General features: G+C 49.3%; 1 protein-coding gene across 7 annotated transcripts in view; it reads left to right on the plus strand.

The window, feature by feature from the left end:
- MSI2 (musashi RNA binding protein 2) overlaps positions 1–26,726 on the plus strand; it is a 402,467-nt gene that overhangs the window by 78,036 nt on the left and 297,705 nt on the right. The window lies entirely within an intron of this gene.

Below are 26,726 nucleotides of genomic sequence, written 5' to 3' on the forward strand. Positions count from 1 at the left end.
TGATTTTACCATGTTAACAAATTATTTAAATTCTAAGTCTCAGTTTCCTTATCGTAACATGTGGATAACAGTATGTTCCTTATAGCTGTGAGGGCTAAATGAAATAATGCCTGTATAAATCTTAGTATACTGCATGTTGTGTTATTTTTGTTCAAGGCCCGGGTACTGTTTCTTCCAGATGTCCCACACTCACTTCCAGATGTCCCACACTCACTTCCGGATGTCCCACTCTCACTTCTGGATGTCCCACACTCATTCCTTGGCAATCACTTTTTCAATGTTTGTTTGCTCTGGGCATCATCCGTAGAAGACCCATTGAAGGCAATCATGTTTACGTTGGGCAGGGGTGGTCAGTCTTACTTAACTAGGTTAGATGATGGTCCCTTTGGAGAGCAAAGAGCGGAGCATGGTGAATGGTGGTCCTCAGAAGTTTTGACGATGGAGGGGGTGTTGGGAGCTTGGGGCAGGCCCAGGAGTCACTGTGTGTGCCCGGTACTGGAAGAGGTGCCCAAGGTGAACTTGACGCTGCCCGTGGTTTTGGGGTGTTGTTAGCTGTGGACATCACTGGTTTCCAGTTAAGTGGGCAGGTGGTCTCCAGGGCAGGACACCCTTGGGAGTGGAAGGGGACAGAGAGAGAGCCTTTCCTGGGAGGGGTGCGGGGGCCACCAGCGGAGGTGGGCAGAGGGGTGCTTTCCTTGGCAAGGAGCGTCCTGTACCTGCCCCTCCCTTGCGTTCTGGGTGGGGGCTTCTCTGGAAAGGTGGGGGCGGGGGTCTGCAGCTCTTGAGTTAAGAGTGGCGGGAGAAAGTAGAGCCTGTGTCCGCGATCTGTGGGGGCGCACCTGTCGGCACGTGTGCTCTGCTCAGGTGTACCTGGCCCCCCTTGTCCGTGTCAGTGTGGAGGCAGGTCCACAAGGGGAGGGCTTGCGCCCTCACTGCCTGGAGTGTGGGTGCTCGGTCCCGGGGCGTGGAGACTGGCGGTGCTGAGATGCTCAGCCAGCCTCTGCCTGGGGAGTGGGCCTGGGTCTGCACCGGCCCAGGCATGCGTCTCGCCCGCAGGCCTCACCCTGCTGCCAGGGGGGAAACCTCTCTTCCTCATTTTGGCACGGAGGAATTTCTGTTCACGGCTGTGGGTTCAGGACATGCCATTGAGTCCTACCGCGGGCAGATAATGTGTCCTTCCGGCAAGATCGCCCTCTGCCCTCCCGACTGCTGCCCCTGGGGGGCCACCAGGTGGGCGAGGAGACCCACCCACGCCTTGCCCCTTTGTCCTCCTCGCTGCCTCTGCAAGGAGAGTCCTATCTCTTTTCTTGTAATGCAGCCAGCCTCTGAAGAGCCTTTCCAGATCAGTTTGGCTTGTCAGGGGTGCCAGGCTTAAGTTTTCAGGCTGCTCAAGAAGAGGGGGGAGTGGCGGGGGGTGGGGAGGGGGCCTCAGATCAGACTTTTCTTCTCTTTTGTGGCTTTTTGTAGAAAATCATGAGTGTTAAAATAAGTGATGCAAATGTCTGTATTTTATGTATCAAAGAGACAAATGGCATAAATGCAGATTGTAGGGTACCCCTTAGATCTGTCCGTCACATGCGCTCCTTGGAGCGGCAGTGGGCACGGCGGATGGAGGAGCCTGGCCTGGCTTTGGGGCAGGCCCCAGGGAGTCAGCATTTTTAGGTCATTGTCTCAGGGGTCGATTCAGGACCCGCTTCAAGGCCAGTTAGTTTTTCCAAGTGTTTCATCTTACCAGCACACTTAACAAAGGAAAAGCCGTCTCCATCTCCTTGGGACTGATCCGCGCTGACATGCCTCGACTTCCGCCCCTCTTGCAGGATTCTTTTTCTCTGGGCTCAGGAAGTGGCGTGTGCAGTGCCCCACGCCTGCCTGCCTTTGGTGTTTGGTGCCCGCGTGTCCTGGCTGTACTCTCATGGACTGGGGTCCGTGGTGGAGGGGGGTTGGCAGAGTTTCTCAGCCTTCCTGCTTTCTTACCCGCCGTCATGGCTACTATGGCCGTTCTTTTCCCTTCCCGGGAATGATCCTTCAAGCACATGCTTGGGGATGTGAGCGTGGCCTTCCTGTGCATGGAGTGGTCGGTGGGTCTGCCTCATGGAGCTGAGGCTCCATCGCCAGGTGAGGACCACCAAGACTTCACAACTCCAGGCACTTCTTCCAGCTTTCCATAGTCTGTGCTCCATGTGATTTGGACCCTGGTCTCCTGGAGAGTAGGGTTCCCAGGTGGCGCTACTGGTAAAGAACCCCCCTGCCAATGCAAGAGACGCAGGAGACACAGGTTCAACCCCTGGGTCGGGAAGATCCCCTGGAAGAGAGCATGGCAACCTGCTCCAGTATTTGGGCTTCCCTAGTGGCCTGTCTGCAATGCAGGAGACCTGGGTTCGATCCCTGGGTTGGGAAGATCCCCGGAGAAGGAAATGGCAAGCCACTCCAGTATTCTTACCTGGAGAATCCCATGGACAGAGGAGCCTGGTGGGCTATAGTCCATGGGGTTGCAAAGAGTCAGACGTGCCTGAGCGACTTAGCATGTACACACGCACTCCTGGAGAGGGCTGTGAAGGAGAGTGCATTCTTCTCTTTAAAGTTGTGGGCCTACTTGAAACTGGGTTTTGGAACCCAGCCCTCTGCATCCAGGTGTGTGTGTGTATGTGTGTGTGTTTTAAGGACTTCAGGACATCATCATTTATTTATTTTTATTGGGATATAAGTGCTTTACATGGTGTGTGTGTTTCTGCTGTACAGTGAGGTGTATCAGCTGTGTGTATACATATATCCCTTCCCTCCCATGCCTCTAAGTCATCACAGAGCACCAAGCTGAGCTTTCTGTGCTTTATGTCAGGTTCCTGCTAGCTATCTGATTTACACACGGTAGTATATAATTGGGAGAAGGCAATGGCGAGCCACTCCAGTACTCTTGCCTAGAAAATCCCATGGATGGAGGAGCCTCGTTGGCTGCAGTCTGTGGGGTCGCTAGGGGTCGGACACGACTGAGCGACTTCACTTTCACACATTGGAGAAGGAAATGGCAACCCACTCCAGTGTTCTTGCCTGGAGAATCCCGGGGACGGGGGACCCTGGTGGGCTTCTGTCTATGGGGTCACACAGAGTCGGACACGACTGAAGTGACGCAGCAGCAGCAGCAGCAGCAGTATATATAATTAGTTGCTAGTTTTAGTTGCCCAGTTGTGTCCAACTCTTTGCAACCCCATGGACTATATGTAGCCCGCCAGACTTCTCTGTCCATGGGATTCTCCAGGCATGAATACTGGAGTGGGTAGCCATGCCCTCCTCCAGGGGATCTTCCCGACCCAGGGATGGAACCCAGGTCTCCTACGCTGCAGGCAGATTCTTCACCATCTCAGCCATCAGGGAGGCCTGGTAATGGATATATGTCAGTCCTAATCTCCCAGTCTGCCCCACCCCGCCCCTCCCTTCCCACTGTGTCCACATGTCAGTTCTTTATGCCTCTGTCTGTACCGTTTTTCTAGACTCCACACACCTACATTAATGCACAGTATTTGTTCTTCTCCTTCTGACTTTGTTGTTTAGTTGCTCAGTCGTGTCCAACTTTTTTGACCCCATGGACTGTAGCACGCCAGGCTTCCTTCACCATCTCCTGGAATTTGCTCAGACTCCCTTCCACTGAGTCGGTGATGCCATCCAACCGTCTCTTCATCTGTTGAGCCATTCTCCTGCCCTCAGTCTTTCCCACCATCAGGGTCTTTTCCAGTGAGTCAGCTTTCTGACGTACTTCACTCTGTATGACAGATAGGTGTCGGTTCTATCCCTTCCTTGCTTGCTGACCTTGTGCTATGACAGTAAGTATTTCTTGAATGTCTGCCATGGGCCAGCTCACCTTAACTCAGCAATGTCCTGTGTGGTCCTCATAGCAGCCTGGTGATAAAGATTTCATTCTTACCCATTTTATGAGCCTTCATGAGGCCCAGATAACATGGAGCCAGACATGGTACATCAGTATCCAAATGTAGGGAGTCTGTTTGTTGACCCCACAAGGAGACAGCCCTGGCTTGCTGACGACCCCTGGTCCCAAGCAGCTCAACCACTCTGCTGTGATTTGCTGACTGTACCAAAGGCCTTTGAGATGGAGATACGATGTCAACCCTGCAGGGCTCTTTGGAAGCTAAAAGGAGATGAAATGTAATAATGGTTCAGTCTCTGGCACATAGGAGAAGCCCAGCAAATGTTAGTTCCCTTCTTTTGTTCCCTTGGGGAAAGGGGTTGAGGCATGACAAAACAGAGGGACATTCATGCCCTGCTTGGCAACCTTGGTGGTTGGGAGGAAAGGACCAGAAATGGAAAGCATGGGGGTCCCCCTCTCTCTGGCCAGTCGTTTAGGCCATGGACGTTTTCCCAGAAGTGTCCTGCAGCCTTCTGGGGTACTGGCTGCAGTGGAGAAGCTGCTTCCAGGAGAGAAGTCTATAGTCGGCAGTGTTGCTGAAGACACTTGAGTCTTGCTGGGACAGCTGGGAGCTGGACCTGGACCTGGGAGACGCAGCGTGCGTCCCTCTGCCCCTGTTCCCGGTGTGGGTGCAGGCAGGCCTCAGTGCTCCAGTGCTTCAGGGTTGGCTTCCCGCCCCTGGGGTTGGTCCTTATGATCTGGCCAGGAGGGGACCTCACAGGCACAGGTTCTCCTCCGAACCTGGACTTGCACTGCTCCCTGAACGTGCCATTCTATCCTGAGGGGCCAGACAGTACGGAGAAACTGGAGGGTACGCCGTAGAGAGAGTCAGGGGTGGCCTAGGAGAGGGGGTGAAGCTCCAGGCCTGGTGTGAGGAAGCTCTTGGACTTCTTCCCAGCCCTCTTTTTTGCTCTTGCAGGCGGATCAGGTAAGGAGGTCAAGTCAGGACAGAATCTGGAAGGACAGGTAGATGGGGGGAGAGGCCAGGAAGGTGACCCTTGGAGTCTGTGAGGGTTGCAGCAGTTCAGACCCCACCTGAGAACTTGGAGTCAGAATCTGTATCTTAACAAGCTCCTCCACGGGATTCCTGGCCCTGGAAGGACTGAGCCTGTCCTGGCCTTTGGAGCCACAAGGAACTAGGATTCTGCTCTCCCACACACCCATCTTTAAAAAAAAACTAAGATCTAATCATGTGTTTGGGGCTTCCCTGGTGGCTTAGACGGTGAAGAATCTGCCTGCAGTGTAGGAGACCTGGGTTCTATCCCTGAGTCGGGAAGATCCCCTGGAGAAGGGCACGGCCACTACCCACTCCAGTTTTCTTGCCTGGAGAACCCCATGGACAGAGGAGCCTGGCGGGCCACAGTCCATGGGGTCATGAAGAATTGGACACGACCGAGCGATTAACACACACACAAACACGTGTGTTTAAGAAATTGAAGTCAGGTTAGCTTAATTAAAACGAATGAAGACAAAACGGAACAAAGCCCCACCTGGCGCCTGGTGAGAGGTGCAGTGGGATTCTTCCTCGCATGGTCCTCGCATCCTCTCCCGGCTGGGGACCTGCACCACCTCGGAGAATGCTGCCTGTTTGTCGGTCTGTCCGTCCTCCCCTGTTCTCTCCCCCAGGTACATGATGACTTTCGGGCGAGTGTTTGTAGCCAGTGGGAGCTCTGCGGAAGTTGCTTTGTGGGCCACGTTTGCTTTTCTTGCTTGTATTGTGGACCTTAATGTGCTTTTTCTTTCCTTGCTTTATTTTTTGGGATAATGGCAAAATCACCGCTCATGGGCACCGCCACAAATAATACACAAAAGCCCTATGAAAAGAGCTCTATTTGAGCACAGAGTGCTTGGGATTGAAGACCCCCGGGGATTGGCCCCCATGGCCCCTGTCTTCCCTCTCCTCTCCTCACCCCCTCCCTTCCTGTCCTCTTTCTCCTTCCTTCATTCAGACTTGCAGTGGAACCAGAGAGAGCTACAGATTGCCCTATTTTCAGCTGATTTGCATGTTAGAGAGAGCAGAGTAATTGGTGTTTAACCAGAACAAAAGAGGATCTGTTTTCTAAAAGAAAAAGAATTTTTGAAGTAGACCCTACTGCGTCTATTGCCTTTGTCTTTCCTCTCATTAGGAGTTGAATAGGATGGCCCTGAAATGAGGCTGTGGGAGATACTGCTTTAGTTGTCATGCTTTTTGAGCTAATTGGTTTGAAAATTATATTTGATGTGGATCTGAGGGATGTTGGCAAAACACCTCATTGGGACATGGACATCCATCCGGTTCCCACATCCGCAGGAGGATTGGGCAGGAAGAAGTGGTGTTGAAACGTGGTTCACCTTCAGCGATGTGCACTCTCTGATGGGCTGCCCCTGAGGTGGCAAGCATTCTGTAACCTCTGGATTGGACCTCTGTCCTCTAGGATGGCAGGAAGCCTGTGGGTATTGTTGAGGGGAGTTTTGGAGGACAAAGTTCAGTAGAAACTTCCTTGGCTGATGTTTGACCTCTAGGGAAGCAATGTCTAGTCATTACTCTGTGGGAATTTTACTGAGGAAGGGAAGTTGGAAAGTATCTTTTTCCCGTGGTCAGAGGGAGAAGTCTGGACCCGGAAATCAGCAGCATATCTGGTGGAGACCTCTAGATCCTTTTTATGTGTATAAATCGTTTCATCAGCTCACAGACCCCTTCAGGAGTTTTCCGGCGTCTGTGTTCTTATGTGAAACTTGAGTGAGTTTTGAAGACTTCCAGTAATGTTTCAGTGACCACAGAAATATCTTTACAAGTTAAAAAAGTAAAAGAACATGATAGAAACTTTGGAAAACAGAATGAGAGAATGAGTTAGAATCGTATCACTCTTGACAACTACTATTTTTAATTTTAGTATATTACCCACTCCTTTCTCCTTGCAGTTCTTATACACACACATTTTGAAATGATCCTGAAACTGTTTGCTTTAGATTGGGACTTAAACCCATGTGCTGGGACTCGAACTCAGCCAAAACCCATGCTACCTGGTTTCAGGGCCTAATAAAGCTCAGATTCTTGATGTCTTATCGCAGGAAGAATTCAGTGAGAGACAAAGGGTTAGGTTCAGTTCAGCTCAGTTGTTAGTCGTGTCTGACTCTTTGCGACCCCATGGGCTGCAGCACACCAGGCTTCCCTGTCCATCACCAACTCCCTGAATTTATTCAAACTCATGTCCATCTAGTTGGTGATGCCATCCAATCATATCAACCTTTGTCTTCCCCCCTTCTCCTTCCACCTTAAATCTTTCCCAGCATCAGGGTCTTTTCTAATGAGTCAGTTCTTCGCATCAGGTGGCCAAAGTATTGGGAGTTTAACCTTCAGCATCAGTCCTTCCAATTAATCTGGAATATTTCCAAAGCTTTTCTTTGCTTTTCACGATATTGCTGTTCACAATGGCTATAGTCCCATTTTTCAAGGAAGACGTTCCTGTCTAATATTTCTTCACAAAGCTTCCCTGGTGGCTCAGACAGTTAAGACTGCAGTGCAGGAAACTTGGGTTCAATCGCTGAGTCGGGAAGATCCCCTATAGAAGGGCATGGCTACCCTCTCCAATATTCTTGCCTGGAGAATCCCATGGATAGAGTAGCCTGGCAGGAGTACAGCCCATGGGGTTGCAAAGAGTTGGACATGACTGAGTATCTAATACTTTCATTTTCACCTTCCTGGCCAGGACACTATATACGTATGTTTGTGTCCTTCTCAGGAGGTCCTCTCAGGATGTCCCATTTGGAGGCACTCGGGGTCCATCTGCCTCTCTTTGCTAATGTTAATTTTGATTCCTTGAATCAAGGTGCTGTTTGATATTCTTCACTGTGTAGTAATGATGTTTTCCCTTGTAACTAAGAAAAAGTCTGTGGAGAGAACTCTGAGACTGTGGACCTCATCAGAATTTCTACTGAGAGTTAGCATTCGCTGGTGCTTTTTGCCTGATCTAGTCTTTATTCTGGTGTTTGCAAAATGATACTCCCTCCTTGCTTACCACTTGTCATTCTACTCTAAACAAGAGCCCTTCCCTCTGTTAATCTCTTTATTATGGGTACATACTCACAGAGTCCTCTTTTTTTCAGTGACTTCTGATCCCTTATGGTATCTAATTTTTGGTGCTCAATTCTCCCAGATTTGGCAAGTGAGTGGCCTTTGATTCTGGTTCCCCACACTTTTTTTTTTTTTTGAGCCTTTCTGTACTCTCTGGCACAAAAAGATGTTCTAGGCTAACCTCGTGTATACGCTGTTCCAGCCCTGGAGTTAGTCATTCTTCCACGGAGATGGTTTCTTTTCCCAGGGAATGGATTTAGACACACAACTCTGAACTGCTCCTGGAGCAGTGTTCAGTGCTCCTGGAGTGCCTTCGCTCATGGATACTGTGGGCCTTTGCTTCTGGGTCTCTTCAGTGGAGAGATCCAGGAACTATATGAGTGTAAAGTGCACACATGCCTGTTCACACATATATATATGGATATATGCATGCATAATACATACACATATTATTTTATTCTTTATTTTTTTGGCCACGCGGAACTTCCCCAACCAGGGATCAAACCTGTGCTGCCTGCGGTGGAAGCACATACTCTTAACCACTGGACCACCAGGAAATCATGGGTTCACACCACACCTGCATCCAGTCCATCTGCACAGGTGCTTTCTTGCCTCCTCCAATCCATCCTTGGATGGCCCTCCTTCTGTAGACAGAAGGCTGACTCTCCACATCAGCCCACTTATTGGATTCAGTTCAGTGGCTCAGTTGTGTCCGACTCTTTGTGACCCCATGGACTGTGTCACATCAGGCCTCCCTGTCCATCACCAGCTCCTGGAGCTTGCTCAAATTCATGTCCATCTAGTCGGTGATGCCATCCAACCATCTCATCCTCTCTTGTCCCCTTCTCCTCCTGCCTTCAATCTTTTCCAGCATAAGGGTCTTTTCCAGTGAGTCAGTTCTTTGCATCAGGTGGCCAAAGATGTGGAGTTTCAGCATCAGTCCTTCCAATGAATATTCAGGACTGATTTCCTTTAGGATGGACTGGTTCGATCTCCTTGCAGTCCAAGGGACTCTCAAGAGTCTTCTCCAACACCACAGTTCAAAAGCGTCAGTTCTTTGGCACTCAGCTTTCTTTATAGTCCAACTCTCACATCCATACATGACTACTGGGAAAACCATAGCTTTGACTAGATGGACCTTTGTTGGTAAAGTAATGTCTCTGCTTTTCAATATGCCGTCATAGCTTTTCTTTCAAGGAGGAAGCGTCTTTTAGTTTCATGGCTGCAATCACCATCTGCAGTGATTTTGGAACCTAAAAATATAAAGTCTTTCACTGTTTCCATTGCTTCCCCATCTATTTGCCATGAAGTGATGGGACCAGATGCCATGATCTTAGTGTGCTGAATGTTGAGTTTTAAGCCAACTTTTTCACTGGCCTTTTATACTTTGATCAAGAGGCTCCTTAGTTTGTCTTAGCTTTCTGCCATAAGGGTGGTGTCATCTGTATATCTGAAGTTATTGATATTTTTCCCGGCAATCTTGATTCCAGCTTGGGCTTCATCCATCCCGGCATTTTGCATGATATAGTCTGCATATAAGCTAAATAAGAGGGTGACAATATACAGCCTTGACGTACTCCTTTTCCTATTTGGAACCGGTCTGTTGTTGCATGTCCAGCTCTAACTGTTGCTTCCTGACCTGCATATAGGTTTCTCAAGAGGCAGGTCAGGTGGTCTGGTATTCCCATCTCTTTCAGAATTTTCCACAGTTTATTGTGATCCACACAGTCAAAGGCTTTGGTGTAGTCAATAAAGCAGAAGTAGATGTTTTTCTGGAACTGTCTTGCTTTTTCTATGATCCAACAGATGTTGGCAGTTTGATCTCTGGTTCCTCTGCCTTTTCTAAATCCAGCTTGAACATCTGGAAGTTCTTGGTTCACATACTGTTGAAGCCTGGCATGGAGAATTTTGAGCATTACTTTGCTGGCGTGTGAGATGAGTGAAACTGTGTGGTAGTTTGAACATTCTTTGGCATTGCCTTTCTTTGGTACTGGAATGAAAACTGACCTATTCCTGTCCTGTGGCCACTGCTGAGTTTTCCAAATTTGTTGGCGTATTGAGTGCAGCACTGTAACGGCATCATCTTTCAGGATTTGAAATAGCTCAACTGGAATTCCATCACCTCCACTAGCTTTGTTCATAGTGATGCTACTTAAGGCCCATTTGACTTCTCACTCCTAGGTGAGTGATCACACCATCGTGATTATCTGGGTCATGAAGATCTTTTTTGTACAGTTCTTCTGTGTTATTTCCTGCCACCTCTTTTGAATATCTTCTGCTTCTGTTAGGTCCATACCATTTCTGTGTTTTATTGTGCCCATCTTTTCATGAAGTGTTCCTTTTGTATCTCTAATTGAGATCTCTGTTTTTTCCCATTCTGTTGTTTTCCTCTGTTTCTTTGCATTGGTCACTTAGGAAGGGTTTTATTTAATCTCTGCTTGTTGTTCTTTGGGACTCTGCATTCAGATGGGCGCATCTTTCCTTTTCTCCTTTGCCTTTCGCTTCTCTTCTTTTCTCAGCTATTTGTCATGCCTCCTCAGATGACCATTTGCCTTTCTGCAGTTTTTTTCCTTGGGGATGGTCTTGATCACTGTCTTCTGTACAGTGTCACGGACCTCTATCCATAGTTCTTTCAGGCACTCTATCAGATCCAAGCCCTTGAATATATTTATCACTTTCACTGTATAATTGTAAGGGATTTGATTTAGGTCATACCTGAATGGTTTAGTGGTTTTCCCTACTTTCTTCAATTTAAATCTGAATTTGGCAATAAGGAGTTCATGATCTGAGCCACAGTCAGCTCCTGTTCTTGTTTTTACTGACTGTATATAGCTTCTTCATCTTTGGCTGTGAAGAATATAATCAGTTTGCTTTCATTATTGACCATCTGGTGATGTCCATGTGTATTCTCTTGTGTTGTTGGAAGAGGGTGTTTGCTATGACCAGTGCGTTCTCTTGGCAAAACTCTATTAGCCTTTGCCCTGCTTCATTATGTACTCCAAGGCCAAATTTGCTTGTTACTCCCAGTGTTTCTTGACTTCCTACTTTTGTTTTGCTGTCCCCTGTAATGAAAAGGACGTCTTTTTAGGGTGTTAGTTCTATAAGGTCTTGTAGGTATTCATAGAACCGTTCAACTTTAACTTCTTCAGCGTTACTGGTTGGGGCATTGACTTGGATTACCATGATATTGAATGGTTTGCCTTGGAAACGAACAGAGATCATTCTGTCGATTTTGAGATTGCACCCAAGTACTGCATTTCAGACTCGTTTGCTGACTTTGAGGGCTACTCCATTTCTTCTAAGGGATTCTTGCCCACAGTAGTAGATATAATGGTCATTTGAGCTAAATTCGCCCGTTCCAGTTTTAGTTCACTGATTCCTAAAATGTCAATGTTCACTTTTACCAACTCCTGTTTGACCACTTTCAATTTACCCTGATTCATGGACCAGGTACCTATGCAACATTGTTCTTTACAACATCAGATTTTACCCGTTTGCTCAGTCCTAAATTACATCGAAAACAGAATTGGAATTGCTTGTTCCTCCATTACCAAAAACTTATTACAGAGAGTTCAGGGTTTGTTTGCAGTTCTTTCCGACCCTACCTCCCCACCTCCCCCAGCTGGAAGCTGAGGGTGTAGAGTTGAAATTGTCAAATACTGTGTTTGTAACTTGGATTTTGTGGTTCAGTTCAGTTCAGTCGCTCAGTCGTGTCCGACTCTCTGCGACCCCATGAATCACAGCACGCCAGGCCTCCCTGTCCATCACCAATTCCCGGAGTTCACTCAAACTCATGTCCACAGAGTCAGTGATGCCATCCAGCCATCTCATTCTCTGTCGTCCCCTTCTCCTCCTGTCCCCAACCTTTCCCAGCATCAGAGTCTTTTCCAGTGAGTCAACTCGTTGCATGAGGTGGCCAAAGTATTGCAGTTTCAGCTTTAGCATCAGTCCCTCCGGTGAACACCCAGGATTGATCTCCTTTAAAATGGACTGGTTGGATCTCTTTGCAGTCCAAGGGACTCTCAAGAGTCTTCTCCAGCACCACAGTTCAAAAGCATCAATTCTTTGGCGCTCAGCTTTCTTCACAGTCCAACTCTCACATCCATACATGACCATGGGAAAAACCATAGCCTTGACTAGTCGGAAGTTGGTTGGCAAAGTAATATCTCTACTTTTTAATATACTATCTAGGTTGGTCATAGCTTTCCTTCCAAGGAGTAAGCGTCTTTTAATTTCATGGCTGCAATCGGCATCCACAGTGATTTTGGAGCCCAAAAAAATAAAGTCTGACACTGTCTCCACTGCTTTTCCATCTATTTCCCATGAAGTGATGGGACCAGATGCCATGATCTTAGTTTTCTGAATGTTGAGCTTCAAGCCAACCTTTTCACTCTCCTCGGATTTTGTGGTTAGGCTTTGGTATTCCCATAGCTGCCTCCATATCTACTGTCCTGGCTTATATTTGTTTTTTTGTAAAGATAAACAGACGTTTGTATGTTTTCTTATTTCCTCTTCTTTTTCATATGAAAGGTAGCACAGTATATATTCTTAAAAACTTCTTACTATTTTAAAAATTGTATCGTCAGTTTCAACTGTGTAGAAAAGCGAGTCAGTTACACATATACTTGTCTCTGTTCTTTTTCATATTCTTGTCCCATATGGGTTCTCACAGATGTTGAGTAGAACTCCCTGTGCTGTAAGTCACATTCCTTCAAGACCAAGGGTTCCTTCTTTTGTTGTTGTTTGAACCATTAATTAAATACTGCCTAGGGCCCCGTTTGTAATAAAGTTCAGCTAGAATATACAGAGCATCCAGTGTGTGTGTGTGCATACATGTGCACTTTAAATTCACTCATTCTTTAGTAAATGTGGTTTTGAAAATTATTTATTGCTTCATTTTTTTGCTTTGGCTGCCCCTCTCTTCACTGCCCGGGCTCTCTGCCAGGCAGCGCTGCTCTAGAGTGTGCTGGGCTCAGGAGTTGCGGCTCTCTGGCCTAGCTGTCCCGTGGCTTGTGGGAACCCAGTTCCCTGACCAGAGATCAAACCCGTGTCCCGTAGAAGGCAGGCTCTTCACCACTGGACCATCAGGGATGTCCCTACTCTGATTATGTTTAAGATAATGTCTTAAAAATTTTGGGCCGCATAGTCGTTTTATCTAATACATACCTGTTACGTTCCTGTCTTTTTCACGGAGTCCCAGAGGAAAAACTTACCCGCATTTTACTGTAGCCAATTCCTAATTAATCAGCCAGTGGTCCATAGTCCTTTTCCCATGGTCCTGGAAATGAGTTATAACAGTCCTGGCCCTTCCCGCTTGTTTTTAATATTGCCAGAGATGATGATGATAATGACTGACATGTTCTGGACTTGCATTCTAGAAAGGAAGTGGGAATTAATGGAGTACTCCACAGTGTACCCTCTTATCGACATTTGAATTATGAGGCTTTTATTCCAGAATAGCTGTTTTAAAATGATCTTAACTGTTCCTATTTTTAAATAATGAATGTCGCATTACAGTAGCTCTTTTCAAATTCTAGGAGAAGGAAGGAAACCGTTCACCCACCATCCTCCTTGCGGGTCTCCTTGCTGTGCAGACCCTCGCGTGGGGATGTCACCCTGCTGCAGTTGGGGGTTCCTCTGTCCCTCTCTCCCCACCAAGGCTCTTCTGAGTTGTTCTGTCTTCACGGTTGTCAGGGGCCTGTTCCATGAGGTCACCTCTCAGGATTTCTCCCTGTGGCAATGTCCCGTTGTCCCTTCTTTGACTGGCCTTCTGCCAGGCCGCGGGCTCGCTGTGAGGGTCCCGTGGCTCTCAGGACAAGTGCATTTGGTTTTCGCCTCCTTGGAGCTCGGGTTCGCATGTAGGTTGTGTGCACAGTCACTTTGTGCTTTGCTGCACGTCTGACCCTTTCTGTCCTGTTCATGGATACATGTGTCGCAATAGAGATGGGGTGATGCTTCTCTAGGAAGAATCTAGACTCTGCTGTACCTTCTTCAGTGCTAAGCTTCTCGCACACCTTGGTGCTTTACTAGGGGCACAGGTGACGTGCAGTGCATCTCGCATCAACTTGGACACACCTGTGGTGACAGGTGTGAGTACGGTCGGATGAAGGGCTGAGATGCGGGACACAGAGGGAGATAGGTAGGTAGTTACAGACCCCTGAGCTGCCCCATCGGACTAGAGGCCACCTGTCAGACTCTGGAATTCAACGGTTCAGGTCACTTTTGTACCCAAGGAGATGACCCTGCAGGGGCACAGTAGGTAACATCCCTAAGTTGGTGACCCTCTGCTCTCCACATCACATCCCCTCTAAGAATACTCTGGCTTCTTAGCTTTCTGCTCCACCTCAGTTAGGAAGAACCTGATATTGTCTACAGTTGTGCGTGTTAACTCTGCCCGGTAAGCCTTTCACCTCAGATTATGGAGGGCAGGTGCAGAAGGGAGCGACAGAGGGTGAGATGGTTGGATGGCATCATCGACTCAGTGGACATGGGTTTGAACAAGCTCCGGGAGATGGTGAAGGACAGGGAGGCCTGGCGTGCTGCAGTCCGTGGGGTCGCAAGGAGTCAGACACGACTGAGAGACTGAGCAGCAGTGGACTGAAAGCCTTTGTTCCTAGTGTAGAGGCTTGGAGTCCTGGCCTGCAGACTGCGGAGATACTGGGGGCACAGAGATGCCTTCTCAAAACTTCTAAAATCAGAGCCGTGTCAGGCTGGCTGTCCGTAGGGGCTCCTCTCTTTTCTTCTGTCTGGGGTTGAGATAGCCAGGCTGAGGGGTCCAAGCTGTTGTCTGTGGGCCCTCCTTCTGCCTACTGTTGGGTTCCCCCTCTGCCCATCACCCTCCCCCTTGTCTGGGGTCGTGTCTGTGTGCACGCGTGCATGTATGTGAGCTCAACGGAGTGGGGTCTGCAGGAGCAGGCCTGGAGAGTGAGGCTCATGGGAAGAGCATGGGAAGCTCAGAGCTTCTCCATTTGGCCCAGTTGGGGAGTAACATTTAAATCTTCTTCTTAATTAACATTTATGAGCGATCCTGACAGTGATTAAGGCAGTGTGGGGAAGCTGAACATTTGAGTCCATTGTATGTACTGGGGGAAGAAGAAAGGCGTCAAACGGAAACGTTTGAAAAGCTGCTTTAGGAGCGTGAATTGTGTGTGTTAGTGTCTCAGTGCCGTGCAGTGAGCAGCAGTGGTGAAAATCCTCCCGTAGGCTCGCGGATGACCTTTGACCAGTTGCATCACAGTGGTCGGTGGGTGCCCGTGTGTGCTTGTGTTCCGTCCCACCCGCTTACCGCCCAGGGACAACAGAAGGAGTGAGCACGCTGGTCCCAGTGAGCTTGCCAAGCAGATGGGCTTCAGAAGTCATTCTGTTGGGAGCCTTTCAAAACCCATTTTAGGATCATGCACATATAAAAACCCTAAGGAGGGGGGTGGGAAGCCAAGAAATAGTTTGTAAATCTGAGACTATTCTGGAATCCAGTGATACCCGAAAATCTCTCAAATACACCCTTTTGGAAGAATAAAAGCATGTCTAGTGATTCTGGTCGATGTCGTCTGAGTGGATTCTTGCTGACTGATGCCGTGTGAATTATAAATGAACCATATGGAACCACTTTATATTAAGCAACTTACGTGTTCCAATGATAGTTATTTAGGTTGTAATCTCCTCAAAATCTGTTGTTAATGACTGGTGTGTTTTCACCTGAGGTTGGTTATGCTCCAAAGCCTGTTGTTAGCCGTGCCAGGGGTGTGTGTGTGTCTGAGTGTGTGTATGTTTTCATGGAAGGATATTACTGTGAAACCATATTTCATGGTCTGGCTGCTTTTTTTTTTTCTTCCCCCTTAGATTTTAGACACATTTCTCTGGAATAGCTGTTTTAGGGATTATGTTTATTTGTCCTAAACGAGTGCCAGCTTTCAGTTTGTCTAAGGAAGGGATGTGTCTGAAACACATGGAGTGTTGGATGGAGTCACCGTGTGACTGGCATCTGGAGCCTGCCCACTGCTTCAGGGTGAAGTCCAAGCGCCTTAGCGCTGCTCTGAGTCTGGGCCCACCTTCCCAAGCCCTGTCGCTCGTCCCGCTCACGCCCTGCGGTTCACACTGCCGGCGGCTCCTGGTGCGGCTGGCTGCCGGTGCTCCTGGGCTGCCGCTGGGCTCCTTGGCCGGCGAGGTCTTGCCTCCATCTGGCTCGCTCCCCTTCTCCTGCTTGGTCCATGAGCTTCTCCCTGCCCTCCCCTCCTCCCGTCCCGGGAGGCTGGGCCTATCTCTGCCCATAGCACCTCAGGCTTCTCGATCCCACCCTGGATCGTATCAGCTGAGGTCCTGTAGGGAGTGGTGGCTTCACGGGAGGGAGCCGTAGGAGAGGTGGAGCAAGAGGCCTGTTTGCAGAGGCATCAACAGAGGAAAGGTTCAACACGGCATGATGGGGCACCCAGGAGTCACGGCAGCCCAGGCCGTTCCTGCCCCTCTGGCAGGGGGCAGAGGGGGCAGCAGAATGAGGCCGAGGAGGGGTCCCCGACAGGAGTGCTGGCAGAGGAGGAGCTGGGCGTGAGGGGGTCAGATCCCCACTTCGCATGTTCTCCTGCTGGCGTCTTTTCTTGGCCAAACCCCGGGGAGCCCTGGAGACCCTTTCTGGAGAGGTCAGTCTCGTCCGGCACTGGGCAGAGGGAAGTAGCCCGATCGTGATGGTTCTGTACGGTCAAACAGAGCATCGCCAGCACATGAACACGTTTTCCAGTGAGAGCATGACTGCGGGAAGGGCACCTGCCACCTCGGCCTCATTTCCGAGTCCCCAGGGCCTCTGGGAGTGGGACGGGGGCTTCGTCCCCTTCCCCAGGCTCCAGCAGTACCTCCCAGCCACAAGCGCACGGTCTAGGCAGGAGTGGGACAAATCCCGACCCCCTCCCCTTTGCCGCTGAGAAGGTTGTCACTCTGAAGCCCTTCCATCTGTAAAGGCTGGAGTCCCCAGCCCCCCAGCTCAGTGCCTGACCTGAGGTGCTGATGGGAGGAAGGGCTGAATGGGTGAGTCAGCAAAAGGACGAGAAGACACGAGTGGAGAAGCCCCGAGGGAAACGTGTGATGCCTCCTCTTTGTGAGCCGTCCGCATGGTGCGGGGGCCGTCTGTCCGAGTGTAAGCCCGGGAAGGTAGGCGTCCCTGTGTTGTGCTCGCTGTTGCGTCCCCGCGGTAGACACTAAGCAGGCATTTGTCCCGTGAAGGGGCCTGGATGTGGTTCGTAGCAGGTTTCTTTTGGAACTTCTCAGTGTACCCGCCCATCATGAACCTTGGGCCACCATCTCTCTTTGGGGACCTAAGGCCATTTTGGTAATTTTTCAAAGTAGAAAAATCTGTGGCTGCTTTTCCTATTTATTCTTTAGATTTCTGGACTTGAGAAGTTGGAACAGAGGACTGTTAAGCTTGCATCTCTGCTTTTGGAGAGGAAGTAGGGGAGAAAATGAGATTTGCCACCTCATGCGAAGAGCTGACTCACTGGAAAAGACTCTGATGCTGGGAGGGACTGGGGGTGGGAGGAGAAGGGGACGACAGAGAATGAGATGGCTGGATGGCATCACCGACTCGATGGACATGAGTTTGAGTGAACTCCGGGAGTTGGTGATGGACAGGGAGGCCTGGCGTGCTGTGATTCATGGGGTCGCAAAGAGTCGGACACAACTGAGCAACTGAACTGAACTGAAGGCTTCTGTGAGAAGAGATGGAAGGTAGTGGGAGGGGTGCGCTTGGTGATAGCGATGGAACCCTTGTTCCTACTGTGCATCCATCTGGGTGGCCTTGCCCAGCGCTGAGCCCAAGTATGTCTTCTTGGCCTCCCAGGCTCCCATGGGTCTTAATTCTGGGGTGAGGGGCTCTTACCTCGAGGGTCTCTCTTGAGAGCCAAGGGGAGGGGTGGGAGTAAGTGTTTGCAGATCCCTGAATACTTGTTACTTCGCCAAGGCTGTACCTGGACTTGGTTTTAGGTCTTGCAGGAGTTGTTCCAAGCTTGGAGGGGGTCCGTTAGGTTACCAGTTTGCTCTGGCTAGGAGGGCTCCTCCTCCTCCTCCCGTGTCCTTGCGGGTACAGAGCAATTTTACAGGGCGGTGTGAAGGATCTGGGTGTGGAAAGCAGGAAATTAGTAATGACTGGACTGGGTGAGGGTGACTCTTGTAATTTTAAAGAAATGCTTAAAAATTAATTGGTTCTTAGCTCTGCCGCTTCATTCTGCGCAAGCCAGAAAGAAAAGTCAAGAAGGAGAATTTCCCACTGTGACGCCTTTTATTTCTGGCGAGTCGAGTCACTTAATCATGCTTCGAATGTCACCAGCCGCCGGCCCGTCTCTGCCCAGGCAGCTCTTGTCCATGTAGTTCTTTCCTTCCGTATTCTGGCAACTCAGGTGGAGTCCTGTGTTTCCCAGATCATTATCTCACTTTCACTGGGCCAAGAAGGGAGTGGGTTGCAGCCTTGCCTGCCGCTGCTTGTGAGTTAAGTCACTTGTGGACCAACTGCGGGGTGGAGTTGGAGCAGGCGCGGCTGTGCCTTCCATGTTGGATGGAGGCCTGTTGATGGATTTGATGTGGTTCTGAAGTGCTGTGTCTTCTTGGGGTTGTTAAGAGTGTCTGTGTCCTGGAGGATCTCCAGTAGCATATGCCTAATGGCAGGCTCAGTGCACAGGTGCATAGTCCAGTTAGGAACAGAAGTGAAAGTGAAAGTCGCTCAGTCGTGTCTGACTCTATGTGACCCCATGGACTGTATCCATGGAATTCTCCAGGCCAGAATACTAGAGTGGCTAGCCTTTCCCTTCTCCACGGGATCTTCCCAACCCAGGGATTGAACCCATGTCTCCCGCATTGCAGGCGGATTCTCTACCAGCTGAGCCACAAGGGAAGCCCAAGACTACTGGAGTGGGTAGCCTGTCCCTTCTCCAGTGGATCTTCCCGACCCAGGGATTGAACCCCGTTTCCTGCATTGCAGGCGGATTCTGAGGGAAGCCCAAGAATACTGGAATTCGGAACAGAGAAAGACCCTAAAGTAACACATGGACTATTATTTCCTTTGCTGTTTATTGGGGGAGGGAGTGCATGGACATGAATGATGGGGAAGGAATATGGTCATGTGTTGAACCAGAATATCTATTTCCTGTCAAGGGCTTTTGTATTTAAGATTTTTCAGTCAATCAGAGACTTAATCTGTTTTTTTTTTTCCCCTGGGTCCCAGGACATTAAGAGCAACTTGCAGCCTGGTCTGGTTTCCTCCTTTGCTGCTGCTGCTAAGTCACTTCAGTCGTGTCCGACTCTGTGTGACCCCATAGACAGAAGCCCACCAGGCTCCCCCGTCCCTGGGATTCTCCAGGCAAGAACACTGGAGTGGGTTGCCATTTCCTTCTCCACTGTGTGAAAGTGAAAAGTGAAAGTGAAGTTGCTCAGTCGCGTCCGACTCTTAGCAACCCCACGGACTGCAGCCTACCAGGCTCCTCCATGGGATTTTCGTACTGGAGTGGCTTGCCATTGACTTCTCCGTTCCTCCTTAGCAATCAGTCCTAAATGATGATATGGTTGGGCTGACCTGTTAACTCTTTTCCCCCCTTGATAAAAGGTGAATCTATAGCAGGGGGTTGGCAAACTTTTTTGAGAAAGGGGCCAAATGGTAAGTATTTTAGGCTTTGCGGGTCAAGAGGCAATATTGAGGCTATTAGGTAAGGACTTATATAACAAGAGAAAAAAGAAACATATATCATTTTTTTTTTACTGATGACATTCAACGTATAATAACAATAGTATAAGTTTTTATAAATACAAGTTTGGTAATGGGAAGAATGGATATTTTTGGAGGTATTAACATATTACTGAGTCAGAATTCAAAGTTACTGTTTTATCAAGTCATTTAAAGTGTTCATGTATAAAAACTGTGCTTAGTTTAAAAGATTGTATTAAACAGGAGACTGGGTTGGACCTGCAGTTGGTTTGCCAACTCGTGGCAGGAGGATAATTCTGATGACCGAAGTTTTGGGGTGAAAAGCCTGAGGGTGTGGAGTGGCCAAGGATGCCACGCTATCCTTGTTGGAGGTGTTGTGTGGATGCCGTCATCCTGGCATTTTGTTTATTTATTCAGTAAATAGTGTCAGAGAGGCTTGGCGCTGGGGATGAAGAAGTGAACAAGGTGATTCAGGTCGTTGCCCTAGTTGAGAGGGGCTACAGCAAATGTGAGTGTCTTGCGGCAGGAACGAGGTTGTGAGTGGAAGCAGAGTGCGTGTGCTGGGGAAGGGCTGGGACGTGAGTTTGCAGAGGGAGGCGCAGGGGCCAGAGGAGAGGAAGCTTCAAGTCATAAAGAGTCTGTGGTAGGACATCCCTGGGAGGCTTTGAGCCAGAGGATGATGTAACATGATCAACTGCTGAAGAAGGTTACTCCAGCCGCTGGGTCGAGAGTCAGCTCTAAAAGGCAGGAGTGGAAGTGGTTTTGTGGGGCCACAAAACTGAGCACTGAAAATAGAGATTGTTTGAAAAACGTGGAGTCTGTGGTCAGTGCATTTTTAATGTTGTCTTGCGTGTCGTAAGTCGGCATCCTTTTGGTGTGAAATGCCCCCACTTAGGGGAACTCGAGGAGAAAAGGGAATTGACTGGCTCATGCCACTGCAGAGTCCAGCAGTTTTCACGGCTTCAGCACAGATCTGGGGCCCAGGTGATAACATCAGGGCCCCCCCGGCCCTCACCCCTCCCGTTCCCTTTCCTCTGTGGGTAGCCTCATTCACTGCTTTTGTAGATGACTGTTTTCCTTGAGTTGGATAAGGGGGCATTTGGGATCCTGGTTTGCATGTTAGCTTGGCAACTCCAGTGGACATGCTTTCTTTTGGCATCTCCTTGTCACTTTGGTTCACTTGATCAGGTCACAGGCTCAGTCCTTGGACCAGTCTCTGATGGACCAGTCCCATTAAAAAACCGCATGGGGTGAGGGAGGGTTGGCTCCCCAAAGGTAGGGGTGCTGAGCAGACTAAACACTGTATGTTTATGACACAAATGGTCTGTCCTTTAGTCTCCCTGATTTTTTTTTACCTGGGACCTCTCTCTTGGTGAGCGTGGCAAACCCCAGGTGAAACCTTTGTCGTTACCCTCAAATCACAAGGCTCTTGAAGAAGCACAGTCACCGGCCGGCTCTCGGTTACCCTTGTTGGGTCCACGGGATTCTCTTGTTCCCGGGGCTGGGCCAGAACCCCTCCCTTGTGCTGGCTGTGCTGTTTTGAGAAGCAGCGGGGCAGGCAGGGCCTGGCTGGTCTCCAGGCTGGTCTGTCTCTTGCTCACTAGCCCTGTGACCCAGGATGGGCCACTTAACCTTCCTGAGGCTTCGTTTGCTTATCTTTGTGCCACCGATTTGCTGTGTGCATCCACTAAGCTACCCACCCAGTGCCATTCGGAGGAGAGCTGTTGGTCTTTTTAATCCTCTGCTCAGGAGAGAGAGGAGCTAGGGGAAGAAAGATGTTCTGTTTCAAGTCTGGACCTTGTTACCTACCTATACACACCAGCTCTCTCCTCTTTCTGGAACTTCTTTTCCAGTGAACATACTTTTTCATTTTTATCTTCTTGGTACTTTTATGCCCTGGCTGGGCTTTTTTTTTTTGAGCAGATAGCCTTGGGTGGGGATGTTCGCATGGGGGAACCACCCCAGATTAAGACAAGTGTGTTTTGTCTGACAGTGGTAAGCACCCTTAGCGATAACGACACAGACATCATTATAGATGTGCCAGAAGAGAGGACAACACGTTCCGTATTGATAAGATTTCAGCAAGACTCAAAACAAAAAGGGAAAGAAAGAAAACACAAAACTTAATGCAACTCTAATGCCTCAGTTCCTAGTTTCTTAATTAGGCCTGTGGTTTAGCCGAGTGCACGGTCTCAATACACAGATGGTTTTTATGTAAAAACTTTTTTTCAAATGTTAATTTTCAGTGGCTGATGTTCCCTGCCTAAATCATTTTCCATTGTTTGTATTTGATAAGAACTGTATTTGAACTGCTCCTTTATAAGTTGAAGTCTTTTGTAATGGGATTTAACTTAGTGGTTTTACAGGTGTATGAAAATGTTAAGCTGTGTATTGTACTTGAGAGTTTGAAAATTCTTCGGTGCAGCTAATTTAAGGAAAAAAAAAAAAGAAAACTGAAACAGGTGATTAGCAGCTGCTTTCGGTTTTGAATGTCCTCGCTTTGGGGTTTTGTGTTTGCTTATTCGTGTGCAAATCGGTGTGGTTATTTTGGAGCCCTGAGACGTGGCCCGCCTCCCGGCCAGCTGCCCTGCAAGGACCCTGCCCGGTCCCCAGGCTGGCTCGCCACCCCCCACCACCACCGCCACCACCCCATACGCTCCGAGCTGCCCTCTCCCTAGTGATTCAGGTCTTCCTGAGCGAACAAAGCCGGCCAGGCCCCCTTCTCCCCAAAGAAGGCCTCGTTCACTGCCACAGAGGCCCCCTTCGCCCCTGGCAGAGGAGTGGCCCCTTAGAGCAGCCCATCCCCGCAGAACCAGGCGGGCACACTCCTAGCGCCTCCTGGGAGTCCTGAACGTCTGGTCTCCCAAGTGACGGCTTTGGGGGGTTTGCAGCGCCAGGACCCTCCAAGGCCACCAGGATCAGGGTCTGCCTCGGGTGGGAGATGCATTAGGGAGTGGGTGGCCGAGGTGGGGCTGGTGAAGGACCCCGGGTTTGGAGCAGGGTGGAGTCGCCAGGGCACCTCCATGCTCCCGCTCAGCCCCAGACCCCGTCCTTCCCTGGCATTGCGGGGCGTGCCCGGGCAGTGCACTGGTCAGGCTGGGCGAGCCTGGCGCAGGCGCTGCCGCTTCCTTGTTCATGATGATGCCAGTGGGAGCCGTGCCACCTGCTCCCCGTCCAGCCATTTGTGGCCATGTCCTGTTCACGCAAAAGTGACATCACGACCTGCCCGACGAGATTTTTCAGTTGAGGGGCTTTTTGTGTATCTTTCTTTATCCATTAAGAGGGTTGTGCTCTCATTCACAAAGGTTTGATCAGCAAGCATGGAGAGAAAATGCTCAGGGAGAAATGCTTGCTGTCCAGATTAATATATTAATTTTTTTTTTGGATCAGCCAAAGGCACTTTGTTGTTTCTCTTGACTGCGTTTTTGTTTGATCTTACCTTTGACCTTCCCTGCCGTAGGAAATGGCAACCCACCCCAGTATTCCTGTCTGGAGAATCTCATGGATAGAGGAGCCTGGCGAGCTACAGTCTGTGGGATTGCAAGAGTCGGACAAGACTGAGTGACTAACACACACACACACCTTTGACCTTGGCTGACGTGATAACTCAGCCGGGACTCCTGTCCATCCCCCTCTCCTCTCTGGGGTCAGTTTTCTTGCTTCTTTCTTGAATGGTTCTTCCATGTCACCCCCTGCAGGAGGTAGCTGATGGGAGTTGCTGTTCTAAGAGCCTAGAACCTGGTGGACTTGGCTTCAAAAGGAGATTCCAAGGCTCCCAGTGATGGATGATGGCAACTGTTTGCCCCTGAAAAAATCAGTGAAAAATTGAGGTCAAAGGGAAGAAGAGAACATCTTTATGGGTTTTTCTTTTTTTCTTTATGGAGAGTGTGTTGTACTTGTAAAACCAGAATGACTCCTTTGGGCATTTTCCTCCGGGAGGGTTCCAGTCTGGAGCCGAAGTTGGCTCTTCTAAAGGCTGCAGGGATGTTTAGGTTTAAGACTTGAGTCTACAGTTGGAGCCTCATCAGCGACAGTCTGCCTTTTCTTGAAAACATAGAGCTTATTCTCTGCATGTGGGTGTTTGTTTATCTCTCTCTATGTGTGTCGGAATAAGAATGTAAAGGCCAGGGTCCCTTTCAGAATTTAGAAGTGGTCTGTGCGAACTGTTGAAGGCGTATCTGCTGCAGAATCCTCATTTGCAGGTTTGATGTGAACTTCTCAAACAGCGGGGAGGTAGCATTACCTAGGAGTCAGGAACCGGGGTTCTGCGTTCAGCCAGATCTGTGTACAGAGTCGGGCCTGCCTGTCAGTGTCTGGAGGCTGGGACTCCATCTGCCTCCTTCCCCAGCTCCCTTTGTCTGTGCTGCCTGCTTGATGCTGGTGCTTTATGAGTTTGCATCCCAGTTATGCCAGTAACCAGCCACGTGACCTTGGGCAAGTCATTTAACCTTCAAACACTCAAGTTTCCTCAGCCGAGATCAAAGGTAAGCTCAAGCACAGACTCAGAATGAGCCCTTTGGGCATTTTTCTCCAGACTGGTTGCTAGAAGGCAACTGTGTTCACCTACAAAAGTCCCCTGGGGCATCTGTCCATTAGAACCTGGGCAGGAGACCGCTCTTCAGATGGTTTAGCAGGAGGTCCTACCTTCCCAGTGGCCTCTTGTTCTTCCGACCCATTGCCTGGAACCCTTTAATCCCGCAGCTTTTGGTGGGAGGTGGGGAAAACTCTGCCAAGAGCCCCCGTCAGAAGCTTTGACACCCACTGTGACAGATCTCTGTTCTGAGTCACCGTAGGTATTTTAATCTTGTTATGAATCCAGCTGCAGGGGCTGGTAATTAAGAGTGTGGGCCTCCAAGTCACAAAGACAAGGGCCCCGAATCTAGCTAGTGGCTTGAGTAATTTTAAACAGGGACTTGCCTGCCTGAGCCTCAGTTTCTTCATCTGTTAAATGGGCCTCCCAGTACTTCATCTCCCCCAGGGCTGTGTGAGTCAGCCCTCAAGAAAAGCTGAGGCAGGGTGGGTGGGGGAATTGTCTGTACCACCTGTGGCCAGTGCTACCCCTGGCTCCAGAGCCCCGCCCCGGGAAACCCCTTGTGCTGAAGCCCTGCTGTGCCCTGGGGGACCCCTGCTACCCTGTTCTCTGTAATTGACTTCCTCTGCTCTCTCTTGCTGTATGTACCATTTTCAGTTCCCTTTTTATTGTTCTCCTAGTCACCCCCCAGCTTGTCACCCCGAAACTCAGCTCCCCACTCCGTGTAATGTCACTCAGCACTTTCTATTTGTCTCTGAGGGTATTCTGGGAAACTCCTTAGGGGCAGCTCAGAGAGCCTGGCCCTCTGCCGTACTGCAGAGGAAACCCCCTTGGGGGTGTCCCAGGGTGCAGTATGACGGCGGAGCCATAGACCTGGTTTTCCAGAACGTTCTTTGCCCATGCATTCTGAAGAAGTGGGTACTTGAAGCGAGTGAAGAGGTTTGGAGATTGGACCCATGTTTGGTTAGGATGGGGCTTCAGGAGCCAGATGCCTGCAGCCCTGGGAGGCAGCCATGACTCTCCCGTGGACAGTGGTTTCCAGGTTTGGGGAAGGGGCAGGGCAGCTGCTTCAGGCTGGCACTTACATATTTTAATTTGTGTGTCGGTATAGTGTATACCTTGCCTGACTGCCACAAGGGATTTGAGGCCCAGGAAACAACAATTAAAACTTTTTTGCTTTAAAATTTTGCTTTTCCCCAAATTATCGTCTAACATCTCTCATTGCTAGGAGGGCCACTTTCCCTGCTTGGTTTGGCTTCACTGAGGAGAAGAACAGGGCCGAGCAATAGTGGTTTGGGGGTCGCGAGAGGAAACCTGCCCAGGGGCCCTGAGTCCCACTCTGGAGCCCCAGAGCTGTCTTGCTCTGTTCCTGAATCTCCCCCAGCCTGTTAGGGCCACCAGATCCCAACTCATTTAATCTGGTAGCACTTAGATCAGCGCTGTCCCTGGATGTTCTTGCAAACCCCCAGAGAGAAAATGTTAGAACTAAGCCTTATCCCCATGCAGTGATTCTTCTCTGATTTCTCAGTTCCATTAAATTTTTAATATATCTTACTGTGCTTCCACAGAAGACAAATTTTGGAATATGAGGAAAGTGAATATAATATTTTGTTCCTGATGAAAAGTTAATTTAAGAACCAAAGGCCAAGACCAGTGTCTTCCTTTTCTTTGTTTGATGGTATAATCGACCCTTTATACCTCCACGGGACTTAATATTCATTCGGCAGAGGCTAATTACAGGGTGCGAAGGTGCCGCTCCGCTAAGGTGAAGATGCGGATTTCTGTGTGAACTGCTTAATTCCTATGGTTTATAACTTGTCCATAAAATTTGCTATGGATTGTAACAAGTGGAGTATTAACTCTGTGTGTGGGGAGGTCCTGAATATCTCCCATATTGCTTCCCTTTTAAAGGGAGCTCAGTTGAACTGAGTGGGGTGTTTAAACTGTCTGAACCCCTCTCCCGTGTCAGTCTATTTAGCCATCCATCTGTATCTTTTTGGGGGTTGCTTGTAGGACTTGCCATGGGTATCCACATCCGTGGATTCTCATGCCCCATAGTCAGCCCTGCGACCTGGGTTCTGCATCCAGGGCTTCAACCAATTGAGGATGGTAAATGTGGTATATGACCCGCGATGGTTGGACTTGTGGATTTGGAAGGCAGGCTGTGTGCAGCTGACCCTTGAACGACATGGGTTTGAACTGCACGGGTCCAGTTTTGTGGGGATTTTTCCCAGTACATGGGTACTGCGCGATCTGAGGTTGTTGAATCTGAGGGTGCAGAACCTCAGCTATGGAGGAACTGCGTTGATGGAAGTCCCATTGTAGAGTTATGTGCAGGATTTTGACTACACCCCTCTCCCCCATGTCATTCAAGGGTCAGCGTTGTAGTCAGCTTTACAAAGGTGGAACCAGTGAAATTCCACTTTCTTATATAGTCTGCAAGTCATCTTTGCTAACAGTAAGAAAATGCATGAACTCTCCTAGGGAAGTCAGAATTTCTCTCCGGTGTTGGGTGTTGGGGTAATTGGTTATTAGGAAGGGCGTATGT

Source organism: Moschus berezovskii, chromosome 20, assembly GCF_049115385.1.
Source record: "Moschus berezovskii isolate FMDL1 chromosome 20, NW_MosBer_1.0, whole genome shotgun sequence".
NCBI lineage: Eukaryota > Metazoa > Chordata > Mammalia > Artiodactyla > Moschidae > Moschus > Moschus berezovskii.